Consider the following 17,035-nt stretch of genomic DNA (forward strand, 5'->3'; position numbering starts at 1 on the left):
CTGCATCTCCCTCCAGGGCCCCCAATAAACTTCCCAAGCCCCCGGAGCACCTCTTCACCCTGTGGACATTACTCTCTGGGCTACTGAGCCCCAGGCCACCAGATCATGGGCTCCCCTGCCCAACAATGGGTCCTAGGAACCAGGAATGGCACATACAAGCAGGGCAGAAAAGTATTTATTTATTAGCCTATTTATATTATGATCAGCAGGAAAAGCACACACAAAAAAAGATAGCATGACTGAAAAGAGATTAGCAGCAGCAGAGAAAAATAATTCAGGAGCATGCACAGCACAGCATAAACTGGCTGATTTACAGAAACTGCAGCTGAGCTTACCTGCCTTCAGGGAGAATAGGCAACTGCAGAATTGGGAGTGTCTTGCTGAAACTAAGGTTTGTATTATGTAGGTGTCTTTCATGATGCCACACGTTTCCTTGTGTTGAATGAGCAATCAGTTCAATCCTTTGTAGGCAGGAGCTCAGCGCACTGGATTAAACAGCTGCCAGGTCCTAGTAATTCATGCGGAGAGCTGCGTACTGCCGGACTGCTCAAGGTAGAAAGGGCACGAAGGATTTACCCGGATAAAGGTAAGGTAAATCAAGCTCTTGTTTGGGTTTTTAAGACTGACCACAGTCTGCGCTGAAAAGGATTGTAAAAACTGATGAGAAGAGCAAAAGAGAGAGGGGTAACAGCATCAAAGCCATTCTTGAAAAAATAATCAAAGAAAACTAGAGTCAATCTTCAAGAAAGGCAAAAAGATATAACATTCTGTAATCTGTATGTTTAAACCTCATCATAGCATGAATGTAACATTTATGCAGGAGTGATCCTATCCATACAAAGGAAAGGAGAGACACTTAAATTAAAATTACAATATTATAGTGCTCAATCTGAAAGTGCTTCAGTCACACAGAGAGCAGCAAACCAAACTCTGAAGTCCTGCGTTTCATTGCTTTCAACTTTTATCTTTGCTTTTCTACGCCAACTCTATCATGCCAAACAGGTATGCTAGCCTGAAACACTAATACCTGTACATTGTGTGGTTTATTCAATAAACTGCTTCTGAATACTTTAATTAGCAGGTACATTACCCTTGTCTTAGTGTAGACTCTGTACTAATCTGCTTGGAAAAGTAGCTACAGACTGTACAGTAGTTCTACGATCTGTGGATTGAATTACAAGTCTTCCTGTGTGAGATCTGCCTTTTTCCCACAGGTTTTCTAATGTGGGCAGACCTTCCCCTGTAACACTGGAAGCTGGAATAAAAGACTGCCTATCTAGCACTACAGGAAAAAATCTTTATCTTTGACCTTTAATGGAAAAGAAAATGTTAGCAGATTGGCTGCAACAAAGATGGCAGCTTTAAAGGAAACACGTTATGCTTGAGATCCATGTCCAGTTAATGTACTCATCCTGAAGCATACAATACAGGTATTAAAGCTGCACTGCCAGCTTTAATATTTGTAAATGCAGACTTTGGCATTGCACTGAGTTTAAAGCATGTTAAATGAAAGGTCAGTTTGGGAGTTTTACTATGAATAGTCTCAAGGCACTTTTTTCCTTAGGTTTAAGTTAGAAAACATGACCAACAGCACTGGCAGCATATATAGCATTTATTTATTTATTTAAGAGTTTTATATGCCGACATTCGTGGGTACATCATGCCGGCTTACATTGAACAGTGTTAACAGTAAAAGAGAAAATTACATGGAACAGGGCAGGGACCTCAGGGGATCTACAGAAGTGAAGGCTTTACAGGGTGTGTGTGTATATATATATATATATATATATATATATATATATATATATATATATATATTTATTTATTTATTTATTTTGTTTATTTATTTACACTTTTTTTATTATATATATATAAAGTACACCCTGTAAAGCATCTGTGTTTACTTTATATATATATATATATATAAAGTAAACATAGATGAGTTAATACAGAGATATTAACCCGAGTCTTGCAGGCATATTGGGTAAGAGAGGTGTTGCCCCAAAAAGTGTACAATCTAAATGGGAAGAAAGAGAGACCTAGGAAACATAGGACAGTGGGACTATATGCAAGGAATGACAGGTTTAATGAAGACTTGACGAATTTTACTCTGAAGAAATACAAATTCAGAGGGACTGAAGATGGCAAGATGGGGAGTCTGGCACATAGGAAGGGGGTGTGAGGTTGATATACAATGGGCAGAAAAGGCTTGAAAATAAAAATGATCTGAGGAGACTGTGTGGACAGGCAGAAGAGAGGCCCGGGCTGAGTGCAGTGTGTGGGAGGTAGGATCACCACCAGGATCCAGGTAACAGATGAGTCAGGATTTTTATTCCCATTATCAAGATATTCCTATCAAAAAATTCCCAGAAAACCTTCAAACAGAAGCTGGGGAAAACCCAGGACTAAATGATTTATCCTCTCAGATGTAAGATCTAGAGAGGCAAAGGACCATTCAAAGACAGAAGGGAAAGTTTAATTTTAATGTCAGTGAATTAGGATTGCCAATTGGCTCCAGAATTTTCAGGACAAACTGTTCCTGTCCTGGTTTAATCCCAATGCTTGCATGGATTTATTGTTCTGCTGTTCCTATTGATATCCCTAAGAAAAGCAAGTCTACAAGTCCATGCAGGTAGTGAGCTAAAACTAGAACTGGATCTTCCTGTCCTGAAAATCTGGACCCAGTTGGCAATTTACAGTTAATCGGGATTCTGTACAAGATTTTAAGGAGAAAAGCAGAAGACTTGCAAGAGACAAAAGTACTCCTTGCTGTTGTATTCTGCAGAGATTAGAAATGAGTGATGTGAGAAAGAATGGGCAGAGAGAAGGAAGTTACTGCAGTCAAAGCAAGAGATGGTCAGATTAGGTTTATTCTGAGGAGTGAGCAGGTCTTGGCTCTATAATGGATGAAGCGACAAGATTTGATAAGGAATTAGTTGGTGTAGAAGACAGAGGCAAGACTTGAATATGACTCTACTGTAAGAATGTGTGAACGATTCAAAGTATAACATTAAAAAATGGATTGCAGCCTGATTCAATAGGAAATATGGGTTTTCCTGGGAGATCCATTTCGAAAATCCATCCATTTCCCCCCCCCCCCCAGCCAATCTGAAAAACTCCAAAATTAACCTGCCAAAATCCACAGCGGATCTGACAATTCAGAACACTTTGCAGATTTCCTTAGATCTGGAACTTTTTCTTGGAAAGAGGTTCCTTGAGCCAGCCCAGTGCTCATTAGCAGTGCTGTATATGACTGCATGGAAGGTCCCCTGTTCAATCCCCACTTAAGTCTTCCACTCCTTAAGTCAGTTAGGGCTAGGGATGCTGCAGAGGTTTCTAGATGACTCCACTTCAACCAGGAACAATTTAGGACTCCCTCTTCAGCTAGAGAGTTTTCTTGTCCAAAACAGCCACCAAGGACAAAATCCTCTCTCAGAGACACTTCTCCAAAACCTCTTCCAGTCAGATGAGGAATTTCAAACCCCTCTGCTTCCTGATATCAACGTCTTCTCTTCAGACCTCTCAAGGTTCTTCCTGTTGAACCCCATGACCCTTTTCCTTCCTGAAATTATTTGGAACCCCATCCCAAGTCATGTAAGGGAAACCTTTTTTTTTTTTTCAGACACTCCTCCATTGTGAGAAGCTCCCATGTCTAGTCCTTTCCTTGTGAAAGGAAGACGCCCCCCAATAGCACTGCTCTGTGGAAAGGTGGCACCTTCAGATTGCGGTGTGCAGATTGGCTTCCCCTGACCATCACTTCCCCCCCTTGCACTCACTGGGCACAGGAGTTTTATCAAACCCATGACACCTCCTACTGGGAACTGTCACTCCTCCTTAAACACTCCCGCCTACACTGACCCCACTAGAAGGGCCAGGGTCTGTTGAGACCACTGCCTCTACAGTGCAGGGCTCCTTCTCTAGTAAAGGATGGACTTGGGAGCTCCCTTACACAAGCTAGATAAACCTGTCTTGAACCATAAAAAGACCAATGCCTACCATCTGAAATGTATTCCCATTGCTAGTCATTTCACATCAGGGGCCATTAAATCCAAATTCAGGAATTTGTATTGACCTGGCAGTTTTTACATGTTATCATTTTTTTGTTGCTCGCATGTTTAACTCTCACTAACATATTTTATCATTTGCATTGTCCTTTAGCAGCCAATGTGCTTTATTGCTACTTAATCAGTCATTACATGAAAAATGAATCATTTATAAAAGAATTTCTTGTCTTCCTTATGAATGTGCCAGTTAGGATGGAAGAATCTATATGCAAGAAAATCTGTAAATAATATTTTGGTTTTATATAAGGAACCTGAACTATAGTTAGCCACAGAGTAAAATGGAGACTCCATTAGAGTATACATTTGGTACCCATTTCACATACTGCCTATACATTAATGTGATGTGAGGAAAATGAAAACATTTTCATTTTAATTATATTGAAAAAGAGTTCAAATGATTACTCACTTAATAGTACAGGTGAAGGCAAAGAGGCTTGGATGGGACCTATTTACAGAAAAGGTATACATTAGATGAAGAAGGGAAATCCCCTTTATAAAACAGGGTCCAATAGATTTAGGTTTTTTTCCTAATGGTTCTTTAGGTTTTTTCTCCCTGTTAGCATGTTTGTCTGTGAATGGTTCTCCTATTGCACTATTATGTTTCTGAAAACATATTGTAAGCCTCAAGCCAGGATGAATCTGATTCCCGTCAATAGTTTCTGCTTTCACATGATGCTGACGTAACCATTTACAGATATCTGGAGCACTGACATGACTTCTAGAGCCACATCATATTTATTCAGTTATTTTCTAAAACCTTGTTAACCTATTAGTGAAAGAATATTACACAAGCAAATTATTAGCCAGATCTTAGGCTCTTTGTCCTTAACCTATTCATGCATGCAGCCATTCACGTTGTGCATTGGCATCCACTGTTTATTACAGTGATTTATGCATGTGTTATGATAAATCTACAGGATACTAGTATTTCAGCAGTAGGCAGAAATATTACAAGTTATACTGTAGTGTTTTGAGTTTCATGTTGAGCATTGACCAATGAAACCAGAATGTGTTAGTACTGCATAACAGCTGCATTATTTGCCCCCATTAAAACATGATACTAAGTTATATCAACTATAGAGGCTGATGCAGTAAACAGCTCAAAAACGCTCAAAAAGTAAATTGTGCATGCTATTTGCAATAACACACATTATTTTCCCTTTTTTGGGGGGGGGAGGTAATTTTCAAATGGACTTCTGCAGGTTAAACAATGTTTGACATGCAGAAGTGGCCTTTTACAAAATTGCCTGCCCGATATGAAAGGTAAACTTATGTGCATATGTCATGGCCACACATAAGCTTATCCAGACTGGTTGATGCATCCCAGGGGTGGAGGTGGGGAGGAGTATGGACTTACGCTCATACTTTTGTTTATTTTAAAAAGTATCAGGTGAATTTTCAAAGGAGTTACATATGTAACTGTAACATACTGTCATAGCAATTTTCAAAAGCCATTTTCCATGGGTAAAACCTATTGACAATTCAATGGCATATATTGTAGCAATTTTCAAAAGCCCACTTACACAGATAAAGTGCATTTACACGGGCAAAACCCAGTTTTAAGCATGTAAATGCCTTTGAAAATCAGGCCCTCATAGCATATAGAATTTAATTATGTGCTTAGCAAACAGCTGTTTTTCCACACATAATTTTACATGAATGAAAGTTTATTTAAAATCATACAGGCTGATGCAATATAGGCACATGTACAACGGGCACTCATGACTGAGCGCCCACTCTTCTAACGCGTGCCAATCCACCTCTCCCAGGCAGGTGATTTAATATTAAAATGAGCTGCCATGGTAAAAAGGAGGTTCTAGGGGAAATTGTATGTCCCTAGTGCCTCCTCGGCATCAGGCGTCCAAGCAAGGTGGCTGTGTCAGTGCCGGTGAGGAAACAGATGCTCAATACGAGCATCCGTTTTCTGCCGCTACCGGCACAATATACACCCACATTATACATGGCTTGGACCATGTACATTGGGGGTATATATTGGGCGCCCAGAAATTTTTTTTTTTTTTTACATGATTACACTTTCTGTGGCTCCCCCTACTTAGTATTGCAACGATACTAGTAGGAGGAATCATAGAAAGCAGGAATTTTTGTTTTTTCCAATGAGCCCTTGAGTGCGGCCTTCCTTACGCCAGCCCTGGGCTTGCGTAAAATTTGCCACGATGCAATGGGTACATTGGCCGCATGGGAACATTTTTTTAATATGATGAGTGCTATTAGCTGCTCACTGGATTGGATGTGCTAATCCCCACATTGCATCAGAGATGCAAATGAACCGTATTGCATTGGTCTGCTAGTGTATGCATCTTTGAGCGCACTGTAAAACTAGATCCAAAATTAGCTTTGCCAATGTGATTTTGCAAAAACGTTAATTACTACACCTCAGTGAGTTTTTGCATTATTTTGCTACCAGACTCATTTGCAAAACTAAATCATGCACACAATTTTGCACTGTTAGTACATCAGCTTCTTTGTGTTCATGCTGCAGTACCACCAGGCATACATCAGCACATTACTGCTGTTGAATGTACTTGAGGCTTTATAACACACAGGTGGCCTAGTCAGATGTTTCTGTACTGTACATGTGATTTCTTATGGGTTCAATTCAGTGCTATTTAAGACTTCAAAATGTTCTTTGCCGCATCAGTAGTCTTTTATATAGCAGAGGATGGTTTCAGATTTCCTTCTGATGGCATGTGGTTTTCTATATTCTGATGAGTGCAAAAAAAATGTGTTAAACTCATTCCCATTGATTGTAATGGGAGCTGCTCAGCTGTGGCTAGCAATCTTCCAGAAATATTCTGATTTAAGGAAGGAATATATATATTCAAGTCTGAGGTGAATAAAAGATGCATATGTGTGAGGGTGACTAAGCCTTTCTAAGCAGGCTCCCAGGCAGAGTTACTATTCAGGAAAACTTGAGTCTCAGGATTCCTGCTCTCCAGAGCCCAAAAGGTCAGGGGTGAATCAAGCCCTATCTAAATATAACTTCATTGATTTGACTGAGGAGATTGGTGATGCCTCAAATGCTCAAATACTCCATTTTTTATTGGTCTTTTTAAAAATCCTACAACCTAACAAAATTCTAGTCCAGAGTACTGGTTTATCTGATGTTTTTAGATTCTAAAAAAAATATAAGAAAGACAGTCCTGATTAAGAAGCAGGTGTTTGTAAATATCAGAATCTATATCTATATTTTTACAACACATGCTACCTAAATAGGGCTGTATCTTTCAGAAAGGTGGATACATCTGATCCTTATGAGGTGAAACCCCCAATTTTCCTTTAGTAGGACAAGATATTTTGGGTTGGGGAGACCCCAGAAGTTTCATTGTTTGAAGTGTTATGGAAAATGTTAAATATTTGAACGTACAGTACTGCTGAGTGTCCACTAGACGGCATTTGGTATGATATTGGATCAATGGGATATGTTATCTGGGATGTTTGAATGTGTCATAGGTTAAAGGGTTTTGTGAGGTTGTGCCCTTAAGATTAATGGAAGATATAATTGGTGGGGAAGTATCCCATGAAGGTATAAATTCTGTGTCAAATTAGCAGGAGTTGTCCTTTCTGGGTTGGAGCTTGGGAAGAGTGAGACCTCCAGGATGTAGAGTCTTGGAATAGCCACCCATGGGCTGTTGGGGCCTCCAGTACACAGTGGGCACTGCAGGGGCTTTTCTCCCCAAGGGAAAAGTTCTAAAGCTGAGGATTGGAGAGCAAACGATTCCTCCACCTGAGGAACTGGCGGGAATGAGGTGTGAAAGAAGAGGCAATTCTTCCCACTGAGGAAAAAGCCTGGAGAAAGGGTGGACAACAAGGAGAACCCAAGTAGGATCAGAGTACATAGGAAACTGAGGAAGACTTCTTATTGCCTGAAGGAGATGCCCAGTTCAATGAGATAGAGGTCCCTGAGGTCAAGAGGTTGTGAGTCAGGTGTGAATGGTCTCAGAAGGTAATTGGGGATTTGAGCTCCATGTCCCATAGGGAGCGAGAGGGAGAAACTTGGAGGATGGAAAGAGGAGTCTGTGATAATAAGGAAGGTAGGTGGAAAGATCTAAATTCAGTTCAAATGTGGACTGGGAGCATAGTATTCTAAAACTTGGGGTACCAGATAGCTTTTACCTAGTGTATGCTTTACTCTGACTGTGTTTCCCATGAACTCTGAGTATTCAGTGTGAACTTCCAACAGGGTCCACTTCACCATCTGCATGACCCAAGTTTTTGAACCCACAAAATAAATTAGAGAGACTGACCTCACCATATTGAGAAAGATCCTCTTGATATTTTATGTGCCCAGTGATCAGGTTTATACTTCAAATAATAAAGTTAAGAGCACAGTATTTTGCAAATTTATTCATTTGTTTATTTATTTATTGGTTTTATATACCATCGTTCAGTATTCATTCCTGCTCTTGTTCCTGATATGCTTTCATAAATAGCCATGTCTTTAATTCTTTTTTTAAAGGTTTTTAAATTACTTTGTAATCGTAGTTCTGTAGGTAGTGAATTCCATATTTTAGGGCCCACTATCGACGACTCAAGCTCTTTTCATTTCATTCCTAACCCTTTTTAAAGAATTGTTGAATGCATCCCATGTTCTCGGCTATTTGGCTTTGCAGTGATTAATTCCATTAATGTTTTACCTACCCCTTTTCACTCTTCTTTTTGCCTCATTCATTTACAACACATGTAAGAGGGTTCAAAAAGTCCCCTATCCCTTACTCTTTTCCTAAGTGTCTCTACAGACATTCATGGATGAGGTTGGAGCGTAAGAGTGTGTACTGATGTTTCAGGCACCTCCCATTGAGAGTGGTCCCCTGTTCTTTCTGTTCTGGCTGTCCTGCAGGGAAGGTGGCTGAGGCCTCAGGCCTTTAAAGAGGGAAGCACAGCTTAAGGTCCATGAGGGTCCTGAGTCAGAGAGAACCCAAAGGTGATCTCTTGCTAGAGGGAGGTAGTCTCAAAACTCTTTGCCTACAAGGGAGACTCCTTATCATATTCCAAAAGGTGGATTTACATTCTGGAGCAAAGGAAGCTGCCAGCATGTGAATGTGCCCAAGAGTATCCGCATCAGGAAGTGGCAGCAGATGCTTGCAGTCTGTGTATTTCAGAGGATTCCCTCACAGGATTTACCTTCAACCAGGAGGATTATCAGGTTACTGCTTGGATAGGATAATCTGCAGCCCTTATCCAGGTATCAATACCAGGAAACTCCCAGTAAACTGCTAGGTTGTGAGAGGAAAGTAACTCCTAGTGCTGTATATTTTGTGACAGCTACATGAATGTGTACCACATATCTTTTGATTTGTCTACATCTTGTACATCAGTAAACAGTTTTTGGGTTTTTTTGGACCAACACAGCTTGGTGTGGACAGTGCATTTTTTATTGAGCGGTGTCTGTGTCCTAACACTGGGGGTCTGAAAGCTATTGCTTTTCCCCACTGACAGAACTCCAGGGACAGAAGCCAGCTAGCTAATGCTAGGTATGTGAATCGGGCTTCGGACGATTGAAAATATCGTCGATATTTTCAAAATCGTCAGAAATCGGGGGCTCCCCCGAAACGATAGGAAAACCCCACGATATTGATCGTGGGGGTTCTCTTATCGTTTGGGGGGAGGGCGGGAAAGATGGCACACAAAAATAACCCCTAAACCCAGCCCGACCCTTTAAAACTAATCCCTTTGCTTCCCCCACCCTCCCGACCCCCCCAAAAACATTTTACAGGTACCTGGTGGTCCAGTGGGGGTCCCGGGAGTGATCTCCCGCTCCCGGGCCATCGGCTGCCACTAATTAAAATGGCGCCGATGGCCTTTGCCCTTACCATGTGACAGGGTATCTGTGCCATTGGCCGGCCCCTGTCACATGGAGGGAGCACTGGATGGCCGGCGCCATCTTTAAAAATGGTGCGGGCCATCCAGTGCTCCTACCATGTGACAGGGGCCGGCCAATGGCATGGATACCCTGTCACATGGTAAGGGCAAAGGGCCATCGGCGCCATTTTGATTAGTGGCAGCCGATGGCCCGGGAGTGGGAGATCGCTCCCGGGACCCCCACTGGACCACCAGGTACCTGTAAAATGTTTTTGGGGGGGTCAGGAGGGTGGGGGAAGCAAAGGGATTAGTTTTAAAGAGTCAGGGTGGGTTTTTTGTTTATCGGCTCGGGCGCAGCCGATAAACAAAACCGCGATCGGGTCAGATGAAAAAAACCCCATATGTGAATCGGAACCGGAATCCGAACCGATTCCGGTTCTGATTCACATCTCTAGCCAATGCCATACAGCACCCCAAATGTACAGAGATGAGCATTTGTTTTGCTTTATTTCAACACTATATCCACATACATTTTTTACATGTATAAATGTATGTGGATATAGTGTTGAAATAAAGCAAAATGACACACCTATTGACACACCTAAAATAAACACGCATATAAGTATGACTTAAGATTTTATGCATATTTTACAAATGTAAGTAATGAAACAAAATGACGAAATACAATTTTTTCCAGTTTACAACCCTACAAATGTGTGCCTACAGCATAGCAAAGGAGAATAACGAGGTTTCACAGAGGAGGACAAGAGGGTTACACGGACATTTTTCAAGCTCTTAAGCAACCAGCTACTAATTACAGGACCATGATTTTTGAGGTCTGAAAGCTCTTAGTCATGATGCTCTGAAACACATACCTAAGTTGTGACAGCGTCTGTCCATTCTGGATTGACCTCATCAATTTTCTTTAGACTGACAGATAGGACAATCATACAAAACAATCATTATTATAGTGGTGGGATTGCTTCTGATGATGACAATTTACAACAAATTATAAACCTCATAGACACGTCCTATAATATATTTTATTTTGTATTTAATTTGTATTTTGTATTTAATGTATTTAATGTATTTTAACTGGCCTAACATTCACATTTCTTTTAAATGGCCTTGATACCACTGTTAAAGTGTACTGAAGTAAAATATTCATCATTAAAATTACTTTTAACTTAACAGTAAAACAATAGGATACAGTTTATATTAATCATGACCTCTAATGGTCCAGTATTATTTGACATTACCCTGATTGGTAAATTACCTAAGTTTCTTCCCACCGCCTCACACCAGTTCTCCCTCCCACACACACACACACATATATTCTGTTTAGCACTATTATTTAAATGTAAATAACTATAATTAATATTGTAACTCATTTTTCACTGTAGCTATATATCGAACTTACTGAAGACCATAAACAATATTGATTCAGTATGTGAAATTATTAGCTGTAATTTACCTTGATGAACATTTGATAATGAAATCTAATTTTTTAATCATAAACACAAAAGCCTATCCTATGCTACCCTCCCCATCCTATTTGGCTAAGATTGATTCTTCCTGTCTGTGATAATATTACCCTTTTTGTCACACCTTTATCTGTGCTCTGAGGACATCCATTCAGTTTTGAAATAATCAACACAATTGCGACTTTCCTGGATAGTAAGATCTATGGGTAAAAAAAGGCTAATTTTATTTTTGCTTTGCCGATATGCTATCCTCAAAATTCACCTTACTACTTAAAATAAAGGTAATTTCCATAACTAGTATAAAGTAGAGCTGTTTTAAAAAATAGGTGGCAAAAATACAAGTAGGTATTCATTCATTCAAACTTATCCATGCTTTCCCAATGGTAGCTCAAGACACATTACAGTACAAAACCATAACATAAAATACAATAATATTTATACTTCATAAAATCACAGTGTGCAGCAAGTGAGTGGGAGCGTTTGAGGAGAAGGTTTCCCATACTTGGCGCCTAAAACATCCGTGGACTTTGACGCTGCTGTGTGGAAATTTGCGCACTAAAGTGAAAATAAATTTTTATGAAATATCGTAAAAAATTCAATCGTTTTTCGATTCTCCCGAACCATTCCGAATTTCGTTGAAATTGCCTAATTCAGGAAAAATGATTGCATATCCCTAGTGGACAGTCGTGTCAAACCTGGAATCCGCTTTATCTTCAAGAACTGATTCTGTTCTAGGATTATTGGGAACTTGTCTGTGCAAGTTAACTCTCACTCACAGAAGATCTCAGAGCAAACTTACCTGCTATTAAGTTCACTTAGAGAATAGCCACTGCCATTAGCAATGGTTACATGGAATAGACTTAGTTTTTGGGTACTTGCCAGGTTCTTATGGCCTGGATTGGCCACTGTTGGAAACAAGATGCTGGGCTTGATGGACCCTTGGTCTGACCCAGTATGGCATTTTCTTATGTTCTTATGTTCTTAAATAGCTAAGGTGACTGAAATGTGTTCCAATTTGCATGGCAAAAATGCTTCTTTGCTAAAAGACAATCAGTTATTATATAGGAAATTTGAACGCATTGGTAGTTACTCTAAACAATTTAATTTGAGATTTCTGAATTTTCCATGATGATTAGAAAGTTTTATTTCGACATTCTGAGAATCTCCAAGGAAGCCATTCCCGAGATTTCTGAGGGGAATTATCTTCCTGAGATTAAAACTAATATATCTCGGTTAGCAGAAGATGATGTTAAGAAACCTAAAGATGATTTTCTTGATTTAACTAAGTTTTTTGAAGATATTTGCTCATGAGTATGACAAACTATGAATTTTAAAATTAATTTTTGCTTTTTCAAAAGGTGGTTAAAGAGACAGAAACACATAGGAAATTGTTCTTGATTTGAAAACCTAGGGTCCTGGCTTTTGGGTGTCACATTTTTGTTGAAATTGCCCTGCAAGTGCCTTATTAAACTGCAGGGAAATAGCTATCTCTTTTACAATCCTTTTCAATTAGAAAATTTCTTACAGAATAGGAATTTTCCAGCTTCTCTCACTGCTGTTAAATGAATCTAGGACATGCCTATATGAGGTAACTGCTGGATTTTTCTTGCTTACTTTTTTTGTTTATCTCTCGTTTTAATGTGGTTGGAAGTGAATTGATAATGTGTTTCCTTTTTATTTCTCTAACTTTTCTTTTGTTAAATGTTATGGATCTCTTGTATCAAGATTTTCTTGAAATGTTGTATATAAATTCTATAAAGAAAACAATAAAATATATATATTAATAAAGAACATCACTAAAAATAAGAGAACTATCACCATACCAGCATATCAACTTGAAAGTGTAACTATGCAGTCACAACACATTCATTCATACCTTCTTCCATCACCCAGTCTTGCCTCTTACCTTCCTGTACCCCTGACCTTCATAAAATCATGCATATTATATTATTTCCATATCTTGCTATTGACTATGGGGTAGATTTTCAAAGGGTTACACGCGTAATATATGCACGTAACCCTTTAAAAAACCCCTGCGCGCGCCGAGTCTATTTTGTATAGGCTCGGCGGCGTGCACAAGCCCCAGGACGCACATATGTCCCGGGGCTTTGAAAAAGGGACGGGAAGGGGGCAGGGTCGTGGGCGGGGCGCTGGTCCGGGGGCAGTCCAGGGGCAGTCCGGGGGTGGGACCGAGGCCTACGGCACAATGGCTGGCGTAACTCTTTGAAATAAGGTAGGGGGAGGATTTAGGTAGGGCTGGGGGTTGGCTTAGGTAGGGGAAGGGAGGGGAAGGTGGGGGGAGCAGAAGAAAAGTTCCCTCCGAGGCCACTCGGCGCGCGCAAGGGGGTGCGCAAGTGTACCCCGCGCACGCTCGTTTAAAAATCTGCCCCTATATGTGCAACAAATGTAACATGCTAACCAGTGCTAGGGATGTGCACTGATTTTTGTTTCATGTCATTTTCGTTTTGGGTCGTTATCTGTTAGATTTCATTTTTAAAATGGTTCGGGATGTATTTATTTCATGTTTTCCTACTTAGGAATTAGTGCGCACTAACAGGACTTAGGCCTGGATTCATCATTCTTCGCAGAATGATGAATCCTGCAAAAACGGGGGGCGGGCCTGTGAAAGCCCGCAGCCTTTGCACCACGGCGGTACGCCGGCTGCCGGCTTTCGCACCGAATAGCGCCAACTTCTCCCCTCCCCCTAATTTGCATTATATTGCATGCGAAAAGGCCCTTTTCGCATGCAATATGACCTTATTGCATGCGTTAGGGCCCTAACGCATGCAATAAAGCTTTAGAAAACAACACCCATAGGGGTAGATCTTAAAAAAATACGCGCGCGCGTACTTTTGTTCGCGCAACCGGCGCGAACAAAAGTAAGCCAGATTTTAAAAGATACGCGCGTTGCCGCGCGTATCTTTTAAAATCCGGGTCGGTGCATGCAAGGCTGCGCAAAATCAGCAGCTTGCATGCGCCGAGCCGCGCAGCCTGCCTCCGTTCCCTCCGAGGCCGCTCCGAAATCGGAGCGGCCTCGGAGGGAACTTTCCTTCCGCATCTCCCCACCTTCCCCTCCCTTCCCCTATCTAACCCACCCCCCAGCCCTACCTAAATCCCCTCCTATCTTTGTTGTACAAGTTACGCCTGCTTGAAGCAGGCGTAACTTGTGCGTGCCGCCTCGTCAGCCCCTAAATCCCCCCCTATCTTTGTTGTACAAGTTACGCCTGCTTGAAGCAGGCGTAACTTGTGCGTGCCGCCTCGTCAGCCCCCGGCACAGGCCGCAGTGCCGGGGGACCTGGGACCGCCCTCCCGGCCCGCCCCCGAAGCCTTGCCACGCCCCCGGACCCGCCTCGGACTGCTCCCTGACCCCGGGCACGCCCCCAGGACAAGCCCCCGGTCTTCGGACACGCCGCCTCCTGCCTCTTTTACGAAGCCCCGGGACTTATGCGCATCCCAGGGCTTTACGTGCCGGCGGCCTATGCAAAATAGGTGCGCCGGCGCACGAGTGCCCTGCGCGCGTAAATCCGGAAAGAAAGGAAGTGACTTAGGTGAATGTATGGGGGTGACAAGTGGGAGAGAGTCTGGTTGGGGTGGTGAATGGAGAGGAGAGGCAGCCTAGTGTGTGTGAGGGGGGTAACCTGTCATCCCATACAGCTACCCCAGTCACCCCCCCCCATACACACACACACACACACACACACACACACCAGGCTGCCTCTCTTTCCTACATGTCATTCTATACAGTCACCCAGTCACATTTCCTCTCACTAGTCCCACTCCATACACAACAGGCTGTCTTTCTTTCACCAGTCACTACCCCAAGAAGTCTCTCTCTCACTTGTCACTCCCATACAGTCACCCCAGTTACTCCCTCTCTTGCTAGTCACCCTCCACATATCAGGCAGACTCTCTCTCAACAGTCACCATCTCAACCAGTTTCTCTCCCCCACCCATCACCCTAAACAGTCACCCCAGTCACTCCCCCTCTCAAATTCACCCCCACATACCAGGCTGCCTCTCTCTCACCAGTCACTACTTCAACCAGTCTCTCTCTCCCATCTGACACACCATACAGTCACCCCAGTCACTCTCCCTCTCACCAGTCACAGCCCACATACCAGGCTGCCTCTCTCTCACCAGTCACCACCCCAACCAATCTCGCTCCTATCTGTCATCCCATAGTCACCCCATTCAACCCCTCTCACCACTCATTACTCCAATCAGTCTCTCTCCCACCTGTCACCCAATATTGCCACCCCAGTCACTCCCCCTATCACCAGTCATTCCCCCCACACACACACATATACACACTAGGCTGCCTCTCTCTCACCAGTCACCACCCCAACCAGACTCTCTCACAGCCACCTCCCCATACATTCACCCCAGTCACTTTCCCTCTCACCAGTTACCACCCCCCACCCAAACACACAGACAGACACCAGGGGAATTAAAAGTATGCATGTACCTAAATGCCTGGGCCCCTTTCCTAAAATACAAAGGGATTGGCAGCAAATTCAAAATATGCAATACTTGCTTTTGCATTTGCTGACTAGAAACTTGATGGCATTAAATATTTATTATATCAATTGTTTGCTTATGTTTGTTACCAGGCACTGGCCATCCCCCTACAAATACCACCTTGCAACCATGGCAACACAACAAGTAACTATGGGAATGCATAACCATAACTCTAGCTAACAAACTGCTCCCTCAATTGACACTTTTTAACTGATTACTAACATTATCAGTTAGTGTGCACTAATTATAGTTAGTGCACACTAACATCCAGTTAGTGCACACTAAGTCCCGTTAGTGCACACTAACATGAAATACTAATTTTTATGAAATTTCATCATTTCTTTTTCATTTCGTGGCACTTCTGAAAAGAGACGAAATGGACAATTTTGTTGCCATTATCTATTTCGTTTAAAACAAATGCACATCTCTACTAACCTCATCTCTTTGTCCCCATCTGAGTGCATTCAACAAATTGCTACCAAATGTTAATAATGTTTCTTAGATAAATGTAGCTTCCCAAGTTGTCTATGGCAGTTTTCTTTTGATCTTTTGATTAGTTCTAGAAGAAATATGTGGTTTCTGACAATTAAGACTTTTTTGCTTCACTGACATTAAGAAATAGTATTAGTCACCTTGAAATATAGGACAGTTTCCTTTTGAGTGTAGCAAACAAATGTGATATTTGTTTATACTGGTGTATGATTAGTCAGGGTGTTGGGTGTGGTTGCTGTACAAACTAAAAGCTTGCTGTTTTCAGCTAAGACAAGGTATTTGACACTACCAAGAAGATTAAGGATCTTAAATGGGGGGGGGGGGGGTGTTCCTATTGGAAGGTATAGCAAAAATAACACCAGAATAATATATAATGTAAAACTGAACATTTGCACTAAAAGTAGGATCTGGAATGAAAATTGCTATACTTTCTCAGCAAAACATTTTGTATAGGAAATAATATATGTACAAAGACTGTAACTCTTCCATAAGTTCAGTCTGGCTAAGTCAACAGTAGGACTTCAAATCCCCATAAAAGAACAATGAGACTACTCTCCCAATAATGTTTAAATCTCCACATTTTTCAAGCATCCCTCTTTTAAAAGACAAACTATAGGAGATGATTTATACTGCTTGCATGGGTGAAATGCACCTGCC

At 41.6% G+C, this 17,035-nt stretch overlaps 1 protein-coding gene across 2 annotated transcripts in view; it reads left to right on the forward strand.

The window, feature by feature from the left end:
* The first annotated feature begins 353 nt into the window (after positions 1 to 353).
* Positions 354 to 17,035, forward strand: part of LNX1 (ligand of numb-protein X 1) — a 261,445-nt gene continuing 244,763 nt past the window's right edge. For both annotated transcript variants that reach the window (XM_029587604.1, XM_029587612.1), the window contains exon 1: positions 354 to 586. The gene's annotated coding sequence lies outside the window, so the exon portion shown is untranslated. The remainder of the gene's footprint in view (positions 587 to 17,035) is intronic.

Source organism: Rhinatrema bivittatum, chromosome 1 (assembly GCF_901001135.1).
Source record: "Rhinatrema bivittatum chromosome 1, aRhiBiv1.1, whole genome shotgun sequence".
Classification (NCBI taxonomy): domain Eukaryota; kingdom Metazoa; phylum Chordata; class Amphibia; order Gymnophiona; family Rhinatrematidae; genus Rhinatrema; species Rhinatrema bivittatum.